Consider the following 13,199-nt stretch of genomic DNA (forward strand, 5'->3'; position numbering starts at 1 on the left):
AGCACACATGGTTATTGGAGTTAGAGAAAATGGCATCCCACTTGGCGCATACTTGTGTGTACTGCACTTGTGCAAAGACATCCATCTTTTCCCCTTCATATTTCATAAAGTGTTGTTTCTTTGCCATATTTAAGGTATCATCAGAAAGCATTATCTTTTTGTTCAGCACTTGTGGCACCTTTTGTGAGTGTTAAAATCGTGTATATATATATAAATGTATTGGATTAGCTTGGCTAGAAAGTGTGGCTAGCATAATTGGCATCCGAGGATAGGTTAGTGGTTGCAATAGTCGTGATTGCCTATTAGTGGTAGTTTCTCTTTCTCTCTGCAATGAGTTACTGATTTGTTTAAGTTGTCATTATACATGGGTTCTTTATATATGTAATGTTCAAAATAGTGTGACTAATTAGTGTACATTCATGGAAAGAGACTTTTACCCATATTAACATAAGGTAACTGTGCCTGATATTCTTGTGACCTTTGGTTACTCTGACAAACAGCTGGTTGACCTGTTTGACTAGATCGACGTGGGTGTGATAATGAGTCAGCTAGATCGGCAAATGAGGAACCCTATTGGTCAAATAAAGCCACAGCAGTATGTAACAAGAATGTATTGTTGGTATGCTTACTGGGTTCAAGTCTATGTGAGTAGTTCTTTAATCGACTTTCTAACTTTGTGATTTATAAAGTCTGCTACGGCTTTCAGCTCTTTGCAAATGCTTGTTGAAAAAAAAAAATCCTTGTGACGAATGTCCAAAGTTGTCCTAGCAAGTTTGAGGCAGTAGATGTGAAATTTGTCTGATATTGAGGTCCAAAAAGGCCCTCAGACTGTAAAACCCATTCTCTGTGGATATACTACAAAACACTCAGCAATACAAAGTTTAATACCTTCTGGTTTGGCAAGAGCAGCAATATCGGTTTGAACTATGAATTTGTTTTGTGACTGTATATTTCTAGGATATAAGAAGTGAAATTTGTGTCACAGCACAATAAAGACATTTGCCTGAGTAAACAGACCAGTGTTTTCTCCCCAGTTTTAGTTTAGTGAAAAAAACAGAAGAATCAGCCAAACTTTAAAGCGCCTAATAATACCACCTGTCAAAACAAATGTTGAAATAAATAAAAAGATTAATTCATACTAATAAAAACAACTCTTCCGCTTGAGTTTACAAGTTGTATCTATCTCAGGATACAGAATGCATGACCCAACATGGATAGTGCATTTTATAAAGTAGACAATAACATTGGAGATTCATCAGTATTGCCTTTAGTAGTTTAACACAGTTTTTTTCTCATAAAAGACCTGTCTGTCACAGTGTCGTAAATGGGAAGAGGACTTCCGTATGAAAAAAGACAGTCTTGCAAAGACAGGCACATAAGTCAAACAAATAACGCACAACAACAAACCAGACACAAGGCACCATCCTTGATTAGAACATGTCAGGGAAATTACCTCATAGCTGCTCCAACTTGCTGGCTCAGAATCCACAATTGGTCAAAACATGTATATTGCCGAATGCTGTTTATCAGTTTCTCCTGGATTAGGTTCAGATCCACCATGGCCTGATGCCAGCAGCACACTAGCTTTTCTCTGAATGTAAAAAGCATAACTTCTGAAGTAATTTCAATTGTACAAACAGTACATTTGTACACACAAGGTTAATGGCGGTAAAGTCAACGCCTGCAAGAGGCAGGAGAATGAATGAAAGAATGCAACCTGTGGTCTTCATCCATGGCACAGCAACGTCAGTCTCAAACTGCAGCAGCTGCCCCTAAAGGCCAGGTTGGGGGAGATGACCTGACCCGTGCTTCACCAAAGTCAAAGCCTCATCCGCTTGACGCGCTGCGTGGGCATGAGGTAGGCCAGACATATGGTAGCGAAGCGGGAGATACCTGCCTGGCAATGCACAACCCCCGACCACCACTTGCTTCACTGAGTCTGTAGGCGTAGAGCGGAAAAGACAGACAGCAAGAGAAGGAGATCAGCATATTGCGCTTATTTCACATCAGTTTTTTTTGACATCATAGAGAATGTTCACAGCAGCATAAAAGAAAGCTTTAACTGAATGATTACAGAAACAAAAACAACCTAGACAAAAATGCTGACTCCACCTCTGTCTCCAACTGACATTAACTTTACAGTTAAAAGGGTCAAAACGGCAAAAGAAAAAAGTAATATGCTAATAAAGTTCCTTCCACATCACGTGCAGTGTAATCCAGTTGTTTGTAATAAACGATTACACTGTGTGCCCCATAATCTAGGCTACAGAATGGATTATAGTGTACAAGGCTGCTTAGAGAAATGTTTTGGATATTCATGTTTCATCAGAGTGAAAAGATGACTCACTCAACTAAAGGAGACTAATTATCTGTGTTTGGGGTCTACTGCTTGTACAAAACAGTGAGCAAATGATACTGAAGTTCCATCTGAAGGTTACCTTTAACACAGGCTGGAGCTATGGATGTTAGGGGGGAAACTCACCGATGAAGGCGATGCTGTGGTGAAGCAGTCTCGATGTCAGCAGCTAGGCTGTCCTCCAATGAGCCGCAGGTACTGACTCCCCCTCATAGAAGTTAGGCATGTGAGGAAACGTTGAGCACGGCTGTGATGCCCGCAGCTGCGAGGGTCTCTCTGCGGGATTAGGTGGAGGGCACGTGCCCAAAAACAGGAGGCAAGCAAGCTCCACTGGACCACACCCTGCAATTCAATTCAAGACAGTCCCATGTTTAAAACACAGAACAAACAACAAGCAGTTTGGTCTTTTATGCATACAATTTTAATTGTGTTACATTCAAACTCTTTGTTAAGTTGTAAAGGTTTATTTACCTGATCATATGTGTTGTCCTCCGACCTGTCACTGTTGGCTCGTTCCACTGCAGAGAGGTGATTGCTGGCTGAGCTGTAACAGACTCTGATAGGCCTCTAAAATCCCTCACATCCACCTAACTGGAGATCCCACAGTATTAGCTAAAGTCATCTGTTATATAACATGAAAATACTTAAATTGCAAGTTCATCACGCTTGTTTATCCTTTAGGTATTGAGATTAACAATTACACACTCTTACATAAAAAAAAACATACTTCCTTAACTCAGCTACATATGTCATGCATAAGTATTGTACACTACCACACATGGCTCATGTTTTGAGTTTTTTGAAGTCAGAAACTTCAAAAACTCAAAACAAGGACACATTTTGTGTCATCAACTTGGTGAAGAAAAGTCTAATTACTGCAGAAAGCAGATCGGCGTCTGAACTCGTTTTGCAGGGCGGTATCGAGCATCTTGGCCACGCTCTCTGCCTTCAGGTCGGCCACGGAGCGCTGCGCTCATCCCCCACCACCACCGGGGAATCTCCCGCAGCCGCAGCCGGCCCTGGAGCGTCTTGTCCGTGAGCCACTCAAGCCACCACTGAGCTCTTGGATCTACGACGCAGCACTGAGTTCCGTTGACTTTCGGGACCGAAAATGTGCGTAAAAAGAAAAGTCGAGGAAAGGTCTGCAGTCGAGCAGCACACAGCCAGCAGCGTGTGCTTTTTCCCGGGGGTCCTGAGTATTTGAACCAGCTCATTGCCACTTATTCCAAAGGCTCACTGCTTGAACTCAGGCTGAAAAAAAGTGTATTTAACAAGTTAAAACTAATAAATAAGGAGCCAATTGTTTTTAACGACTAAAAGGCTTTCAAAGAATAAAAATAAATAATCCGTTAAGGTTGTTTTTCTGTGTGTATTTTAAGATAATAGAACTTTTGGAGTGATTTTAAAATCTACTGTAAATATATCTAGAGAGCACGTTCTGCCTTCTCCGTCAGGTCTGTTAAAATCATCTTTTGTAGCTTGAGTTTCACTTGTTCATTGTATAACAGCTGTGAGAAGGGCGGGGTCACCGCGGCCCCGCCTTTGTTTTCCACAGAAGGAGTAACGTCACAAGCGGAAGAACCATATAAGGCCTGACCGTCACTCCTCATATGGACACTGACGTCAAGACTGATTTTCCTACCGCGCACTGGCTCGTCTGGGGTTATCCCTTGTTTTTGTGTTGAATGAGGATTAAAACCCAACCACCGCTATATTTAGGTTAGATTAAACCTGAGCTTCTGTATGCCACTGCATTACAGCTTGTTTTCATGAGAACACACTAAAGTCACAGTCCTCTCAATGGACTTCCCTTTGGTGTGTGCTTTTTACATTGAGGAAAATGAAATGTTCATGTAAAATACCAGAACAAGTTGAATTGCCTTGTTGCTGCTGCGGAATCTACAGCACAGTTTTCTTCTCCTGACAGTATAGTCTATTAGGCCTACACAACACAAAAATTAAAATCCCCCGCCTCACAATAAAACAGCTGCTCGGTGCACGGATATAGGTTTTGTCATTGATAATGTTAAAAAGTAAAGATGGCACACTATGAGGTTTCTTTGTAATAAAACATGAAGACGGATGAACGGGTTTGTAGGGTTGTTTCCTGTTAAAAAGATGAGACTCGAAGGCTTTTTCTCGGTGACCTTAAAGTTCTTTAAAGGTGCTCTAAGCAATGTTGGGTGATGTCACTTCTTGATGACATTCAAAGTATTTTCAAACAAAACAAGGCTAGCTCGCCCCTCCCGTCTCCTCATCCCGTCCCCTCTCCTCCCTTCCGGCACTAACCCCCCCACCCCCATCCTTCTTGTCGGTTATTGGCTGAACGTCAACTACGTTTGTTATGTTTGTGGTGCAGGTTGCACAGATTATTTGTTGCTGTTGTGGTGCCTGCTGTTTACAGAGACCCGTTTTTTATAGTGTGGTTAGGGGACAGGCAGCTAGCGATAGTTTTCAATCTTTAAAAATGGTGTGACATTGCTTAGAGCCACCTTTAAATTAGAACAGTTACTTAAAATGAGTGACGTATTTTTTTGTAGTTTAATCTTCTGGTTTGAAGTCTGTTTCCGGATGAATGGATTTGTTTTGAGTGTTAAACTTGCTTTGAAACTTTATTGTTGCTTATCTAGTTTGAATATGTTGAAACACCTAGAGTTGAAATTTAGTGGCTTAAAGTACATCTCAAGAGCAGTCTTTTTTTGCTTTTACTTGAGTAGTTTTCAATACAAGTTGACTCAATTCTAAATGAGTAATATTTAAATCCAGTAATCTAAAGAGTAATATTAAGTCCAATATTCTAATGGTAAATTTTAAGTCAGTAAACTAAATGAGTAGATATTATAGATATCTTTCCCACCACAGTATAATTATCCTGTAACTCTACAGAATAACATATTTTTGTACAGTGGTGCAGTGTGGGACAGTTTATATCAAAGTTTAATCTAATGCTTTGTCCTAATTTCCTCACAACCCACGTTCAATGACTCTTGCCTTCCCAGTACGTCTCCCACTCAAACCTGACTCCACTTTTTTCATGTTCCCACTTCCCTTCTCTCTATCTCACCGCTGCTGCGGGTCCCTCAGCAGCACTCCCACTTCGTCATGCTCTCCCCCAGCTGAGGCTGCAAATCAATGCACACACACCTTACACACACTTACACTTACACACTTGTACACAGTACATCATAGGCTGTCAGCAGAGCTGCTGAGCATGCATTACTGTAGCCTCAATTCTGCACTTTGGGCTGAACACACACATACTGTACAACCCCCAGTGAAGTGAGGTCTGTTGAGTTGGAACAGTGTGACGTGTCTCTGTGTGAGGGAGTCTTAGAATGGCTTCTTTTTTAACATTCGCCCCCATCTCACAGCCCGACAGGAAAAAGCACTGTACATACTCTGTCAGCACCATCCATGCAGGCCTCAACAGCCCCCCCCTCATACTGTAGAATCACAACCCAAGCTACATTCGTCACAGCTCATGACCCAAACTGACTAAACCTGATTCAAAATGTTTACGAGAAATTACCCAAAAACCAAAGCACAGATTGATTTCAGAGGTGACTTATTTACTTAATTCCAGGATCGATGACTCTACGTCAATCGATCACTCGCTTTACTTTCATTTGGTTCAGATGTTTCAATATCTTTCTATTTTGCACATCAGAGCGTCATGGTTGCCAAGGACTCCGCCAACAATACATCTGGCCTGACACAATGCTGAGAGATGGGTGTGAATTATTGTTGTTATAATGATGATGAGGATGATGATGACTTTCTACTGTCCTATTGAGGAAATTTGACTTAACATTGAAAGCAAGCAAAGGTGCTGATAATAGCACAATTATGAAAGATAAAAATGGCAAAAATAAGTAGAAATATGACATGACAGAAAGAGGTGGCTATCTTTGATCAACTTGTGTCATCAAAATCTACCAAGAGCTACTGATGGCAGGACGAGCAAATTTAAGTCTGGTGATCTGTTGTCAGAAAACTGTGACATTAACTGTAAGTAATGCAAAAATGTTCCCTTATTCAGTCTCTCTGAACGGATATATATACATTAACATTAATGAAAACCCTGATGAAAACATCTGCTGCTATCTTATACCCCCCACATCTCCCCCTTCCTTGGCACAGGAGGATTATCCAGGATTAATGGATGACTGGGGATTTAATCTCTGAAAAAACCCCACTGTAATCCGTGAGATTTACCTCATCCCTTATTCCTCTCATAAACTCCCCCCATCACTCCATTCAGGGGACGTGACCCTGCTGGGGTGACAATTCACGTTTGACGAGTCTGGTGGCTTAATGTTATGGAAAGTTGATGGTTTCTGGGGGATTTTAAATGTGTGTGTGTGTGTGTGTGTGTGTAAGTGTGGGTGTGTTGTACGCTCGTTTTCTTACACCACAAACATTCTTTTTATGAGTGAGATCGCAGTGTTTGATTCACCATGATTCACATTGACAATCCTAGTCATTGTTTAGGGCAAACAATATTTTATCAAAAACATTTAGACAACCTTGTGCCTCATTTGCATGTAGCTAACAGCTTTCCCACTTCTAACTTCTGTTATTTCTAACATGATTAGCACTTTGTGTTGGGGAATTTATTCAGCCACTGAGAGAAATATCTGACATGAAGCAAGTAAAACCTCCCTGGCAATTTAGCTGTGTATGTGTGTGTACTGTATACAGTATTTCATCACACTGTGTTTGTGTGTTTTTTTTTCCTCCTTCCTCTTCTCCTCGGCTCCTCAGCCTCTCTTCTGACTCATCATCACTCTAAAAGACATAAACACAGTAATGCAAATTTTCCATTCCAACTTAGCACAAAAAATAACAGAAAAACTGTCCATCTAAGTTAACACCTGTTGATTTTTGTGCTTCAGTAACTGACACCTCACTTCCTGGAAAAGTGAGTTATAACTTTCAGAGAAAACAGCTTATGGCGTAATCTGTTCAATTGTAAACAAAACTTATTTTGAATTATTGTTAGCTTCATATGATATGACAATATACCTAAGCTTTGTACATCTTATTCACTTCTCAAACTATATGATTACATGACCTTCCTTTATCTCCTCTTTTAGGGTTAGTCATGCTCTCTGACTGTTCCGTGTCACCTCTTTCACATCCACCCTTTCCTGCAACCTCCACTACTCTCTTTCTCTCCCCCCCACTTATTTTACTGTCTCTACCCCCAGAACAACAAGGAGGCCTACGCTTGCTGCCAGACTTAAAACGTAACCATGGCAAGACTGGCACCAGCAGGCCCGCAGCAGGTTGAAAAGGTAGTAGTTGTCTCTGTGGGGGAGTGAGGGTAGAGTGATCATGGGTCGGTGTGTTTGGTCAGGTAAATGGGAGACTTGTAAGAGTATGAAAAAACAGAGAGATGAGCTCTTATGTTGAACAATATTTGTGTATAGGCAAATATAGAGGCATGACATTACATCTTTCAGTTTAGAAGTAGTTGCTCCACTGATGGGAGTTATTTTAGCCAGTTTTTCTGCGGTATCTGTAAAGCACATTTTATACGTTAAACCTAATATGAGTTGTATTAAAATCCATACAGCAATAAGGAATAGTATGGAAGAAAGACAACATAAAATCCAGAGAGCTCACATTGCAATAAAAGGGAAAAAAACACACCACACTCACAATATTTTGACACACCCTCCTTGCACCCACAAATACCCGCATAAGCATAACTATTATAAGCCTTGTAGTTCAGAAAATGTAATACTTTGAAATTAACTGTTTTTGCTTGATAAGTCATGGATATCCTTAAACATGCTGGGAAGACTAACTTGTACACCACGACAGACATTTGATTAATCTCACATTTTTATAGCACCCAGTTTTACAGATCTTAAAGTGTTTTGTTCATTGCCAGTTATTTAGAGTTGACAATGTTTATTTGAGTATTGTTTGCTATGTGGCAATTTTAAAAAGTGCTAAATTAACTTGGATGTGATGTTCCTTGACCCTTTCCGCATTAAATGTCTGACCTTTTTCTTTAAGGTCATGTCTAAAAGCTGTCTCTACCTGTCAGTAGGAAAGTGACTTGTAGAAGACTGTTCCACGTTGATCTTGCAGAGAGCAGCGATATGTCCTTGTTCATCCATATGCAGCTGATTAAGACCACAGATGAGTCATCTGTCACTACCAAGGCTTTGAAGTTACTCTCGATCAGCTGCACACACGCAGGCGCACACACACACACTACACACACAATGATAGTTGTAAGTTAGTGGGTAGATACAGTAAGTAAGTACATCTTTTCATGAGTATACTGTACAGAACTGTACAGCTAAATAGAACAGAATATATTCAAAGGAATCAGGAAGTATGAAAAGTGGTTTTACCTTTACAGTTCCTGGCACGCCGGGGGCCCAGGAGTAGTGGTACTCTGGTTTTTCCAACAGAACGATGCCATGGAAGGAACTTTCAACACTGCCTGGCCTCCTGCCTCAGCCAGCATCGGGTACTCTGGAGAAAGGGTGAAAGGAGAGAAAATGAGAGATGTTTCATTCGTTTGTTCAGGATAAACTTGAATAATCTTTTCATTAGCCGGGCACTGGCTGGCTGCAGCAATGCCGTCGCTTATGGACACATTTACACCATGTGACAGCATGGTCCATGTAAAATTAAATGGTGCACTCTCAGTAAAGAGACTAGCCTCCGCCCACTCACCGACAACATGCACACACATACACACTACACATATGAAATATACCACCACAGTCCAGCTGGCCAGAGGGAGAGGGACAGATGTATATCTTGTAGCGACAAGAGAAGCAATCTATTACTCTTTGTTTCAAAAGACCTGAAAACCATAACACACATGCGTGCGGCGCACACAACACAGACACACACACAACACACACACCACACACACGTTCCTGTAAACTGCAATGAATATATAGTAAGTACACGTTGTGCTCCTACAAGGATTTACACAGCATAGAAGGACGGATCAGACAGAACAAACTTACCACACTTGTTGGGGCACAATCCTGGATAGAGCAAACAAATGATCCGTGTAACTAATGCATTTTGTACACGACACAGACTATATAAGTGCCCGCTCATACTGTGCAGAACACCCACTGATATTATGCCAATACCATCACGAATAAATTGTCCAAGTGTTTTTTCTAGGATTTTCCTGCCCTTCTCCAGGATCTGATGGCTTCAAATGTTACAGATCCTTTAAAAAAAAAAAGAGCAGGCTTTATCTTAATATATAGTGACCTTTGATCTGATTACAGTGTCATCTAAATGTATTCAGTGATATACAAGGGAATACATTGATTCTCACCAGTTTGGCTGGTTTTCAAAAAGCGTCAAATTCACTCTGGTACTCAGTTCTGGCTCTGTACAGAGTGGTGGGATCTCTGAGCAGTGGGAAAGCGACAGAAATGTTTTACGATTAGGGCATCTCACTTATACTTTAGTTCAGAACAAATAGGGCAATAGCAGTAAAAGCTAATTGCCAACTAATAAAAAAAAACTTAGTTTCCTGACATTATCAAAAAAAATAAAAAAAATTAAAAAAGAGACATATAACAGTTTGTATTAGGTCACTTAATAGCATACTCCACACAATCTGCCATTTGTCACTCACCAATGCTCCTTTCGCTCCTGGCTGGTCTCTTTGTAGGTCATGTATGCTGATCACAAATCTTTTTCATTTCATCTGATTGTCCACAGTGGGAGCGACCGGACAAAGTCCTCAAGTAGGAGCCTGATCCTGTGGTCACACTGTCAGACAGGCCTCGGCTGCAGGACACAGCAGAGCAGGGACACCAGCAACAGCAGCATTGAGGCCAATGTATCCTGAGCTTCGCACATCGTTGAGTCACTTTGCTATTGTGATTTTTCCACAGTTTCTGAAAACCGAGTTGCCAATATTCTGCTGCTAAAAACATCATTATTACTACACCCAAATTACCATCTCTGCTTCAACCCTGCTGCCATCACCAGAGACGGTTTCGTTACAGAGAAACTTTGTTATCACCCACTCCTACAGCTGCTCTACAGCAGCGGGTACTTTGTTTTGTTTTTAAGATTATTTTTTTGGGCATTTTAAGCATTTAATTCCACAGGACAGATAAAGACACAGGGAGACAGAATGGGAATGACTGATGCAGCAAAGACCCCACAGGTCAGAGTTGAACCCGCAGCAGCATATAGATGAGAAACACTCACATGTGTGCACCTGCTCTGCCAAGTGAGGACTAACCCCGCACCGCAGCAGATACATGTTTCTACTGCTACATGCCACAAGTAATAAACACCATCACTTCTGCTTTTTACTTTTAGCGTCAGGTCATAATTCCCATTGCCTAATAACCTAAAAAAATTGCTGGTGGGTCCATGCTAGCCATTTTGTGTTTCTGGGACAGGTTTACAGCATAGTATGTATGTAAAGTGTTTTCTTCAGTTTGGTTTGGTAATTTCATTTAACACAAATGCATTAAGCAATAAACACACGTGTTTAGGGGCCTGAAACTAAAATTTACTTTTATTACCTGTTACGCCCATACATAACTGGTAGACCCATGTATTTGTTGGGAAACAAACAAGAATCAGCATCTGGTACTTCACAGTCAGAACCACGCTGAGTGAACCACAGGGCATGGGTTGGAGACAAAGACGTCAGGAGGTGGAAATAAAGAAGAATCCTTCCAAAGGGAGGGGGACACTACCTGGATACCTTCGGTCCCAAGGGACGAAAGGACTGTGCTTTGCTTGTTTCTAATGAAGTGAAAATATTTTGTGTTGTTGTCTTGTTTTAGTCTCCTACATCTTGAGACCTGTGTCTGGAAGCTGGTGGCTCCCCCTGGTGGGATGTACTGGTATGGTCCACATAACAATAATCCCAGGACTACGAATCAAAATAGCCAACTCAGATCATAAAGTCATAAATACAGCATCTGAGGCGACACAATGGACAGCTGATGCACACCTCATATACATCGCTTTAAACAAGGTCTCCGAGAAGGACTTTCATTTTGTTAAATATGTTGTCCTCGACTCCTCGGCCTCTAATCCCCCTGGACGTGACTTAGACGCAACGAGAGGATTCTGGGATGTACAAACTGGGATTTGGGCTACCTCACAAGGTAACCATGGTAAATATGTCAGCTTTAACATCAGCTCAAAGCCCCCCCGCCTCATTGATCCGCTAGCATGGCTGCACACTGGAACTCTGGTGTTACATGTTTTCTCACAAGTGAAAACCAATGAGGAATCCTAAAATGTTACAAACATACGGGAACCACGAAGTGATGGGAGCCGCCACTTACCAATAGTTTATATCAATACATGTACAAAATGTACAATAACAAGACACTCACCAAGATAATAACAATACACGTCACCAGAGATATATAACATAACACGCACCCATAGATATATAACATACACGTCACCAGAGATATATAACATAACGTCACCAGAGATATATAACAATATACGTCACCGAGATATATAACAATAGACGTCACCAAGATAACAATACGTCACCACGTGGAGCTCCATAAAAGTAAATGGCAACAGACAAATGACGAATTGATCAACGGCGTTATCAAATGAAAATTATCAACTAATACTTTTGGATGCAATTATTTCTTTCAGTGGAATCATGTATCCCTGTGTTGATTTTGTATTGGCGACCCCCATGGTAAAACCTCTGCCGCCACGGTATCAGGAACCGGGCAACGCCCAATGACCAATTATTTTGTAGACCTGTTTGTAGTGTGAAGTGCCATATGAAAATAGCCTCATGTGTGTTGAATAGAGTGGAATAATTATTGTGTGTTGCAACGAAGGGCAGTCGTGTCATATTTACACATTTAGCACGGAGCGGGGGAGCAACAGAGTCTGAAGTGGTCGTAGGCGGTCGTAGCACTAGTCTACAATATATTAATTGGGAGGGACTAAAGTTAATATAAAGGTCCTCTGGTATATTAACTAGTCCTGCATTTGTTACTAAAGTTTATGTAGGTAAGACTTATAAACTAACTTTCTGTCATATTTGCTGAAACTGACTTTGTTCCAGTAGAACTACATGAACAGGTTGGCTCCTCTGGCTCCGCCTACACCTGGATGGGATTTGCAAAAATCCACCGCTTCCTGTCAGATGCACCAATCACAGCTAGGGGGGGGTGTCTCACTGCGTGTCAATCACTGCTCATGCCACATTCAAGAGGGAAAATGGGGGGGGGGACAGAGAAGTCATCAAATTCTCTGTTTAAATCCTGGAGAAGACCCAGTAGGGTCAAAACGTTGCCTTTTGTATTAAATCATGGGAACATAAAGCAGTGTTGCATTTTGTCCTTCCACCTGCAAAGGTGGGAGGGGCACACCCATGTCTTTTAAATTGTATTGTGGTAAATGCACATCTTAAATAATGGGTAGTTGCTGAGCACACATGGTTATTGGGAGTTAGAGAAAATGGCATCCACTTGGCGCATACTTGTGTGTACTGCACTGTGCAAAGACATCCATCTTTTCCCTTCATATTTCAATAAAGTGTTGTTTCTTGCCATATTTAAGGTATCATCAGGAAAGCATTACACTCATACTGTATATTCAAGATAAACAAACTGTGTCCCATGGCAACAATAGAATCAATGACCATAGGATGAAAAAAATAGAATACCTGTTGTTGTCGTCATAGACGACACACTGAATCTGGGACCTGAGTTCTGAAACATTTCATCAAACAGCATTTCTATCAGAGACAGTTGACTTTGACAATCTAAAGGTGCACATTGCAACAAGAGAAAGAACACAGGAAACAGGACTTCAACTCCGAGAGACTGAACCA

The 13,199-nt window shown here is 41.2% G+C and overlaps 1 protein-coding gene and 1 pseudogene across 2 annotated transcripts in view; both read right to left on the minus strand.

The window, feature by feature from the left end:
- LOC116689384 (izumo sperm-egg fusion protein 1-like) overlaps positions 1-10,628 on the minus strand; it is an 18,118-nt pseudogene extending 7,490 nt beyond the window's left edge.
- The window catches only part of LOC116690099 (izumo sperm-egg fusion protein 1), a 61,474-nt gene that overhangs the window by 26,475 nt on the left and 21,800 nt on the right, over positions 1-13,199 (minus strand). The window lies entirely within an intron of this gene.

The sequence above is a fragment of the Etheostoma spectabile genome, chromosome 5, assembly GCF_008692095.1.
Source record: "Etheostoma spectabile isolate EspeVRDwgs_2016 chromosome 5, UIUC_Espe_1.0, whole genome shotgun sequence".
NCBI classification, from domain to species: Eukaryota; Metazoa; Chordata; class Actinopteri; order Perciformes; family Percidae; genus Etheostoma; species Etheostoma spectabile.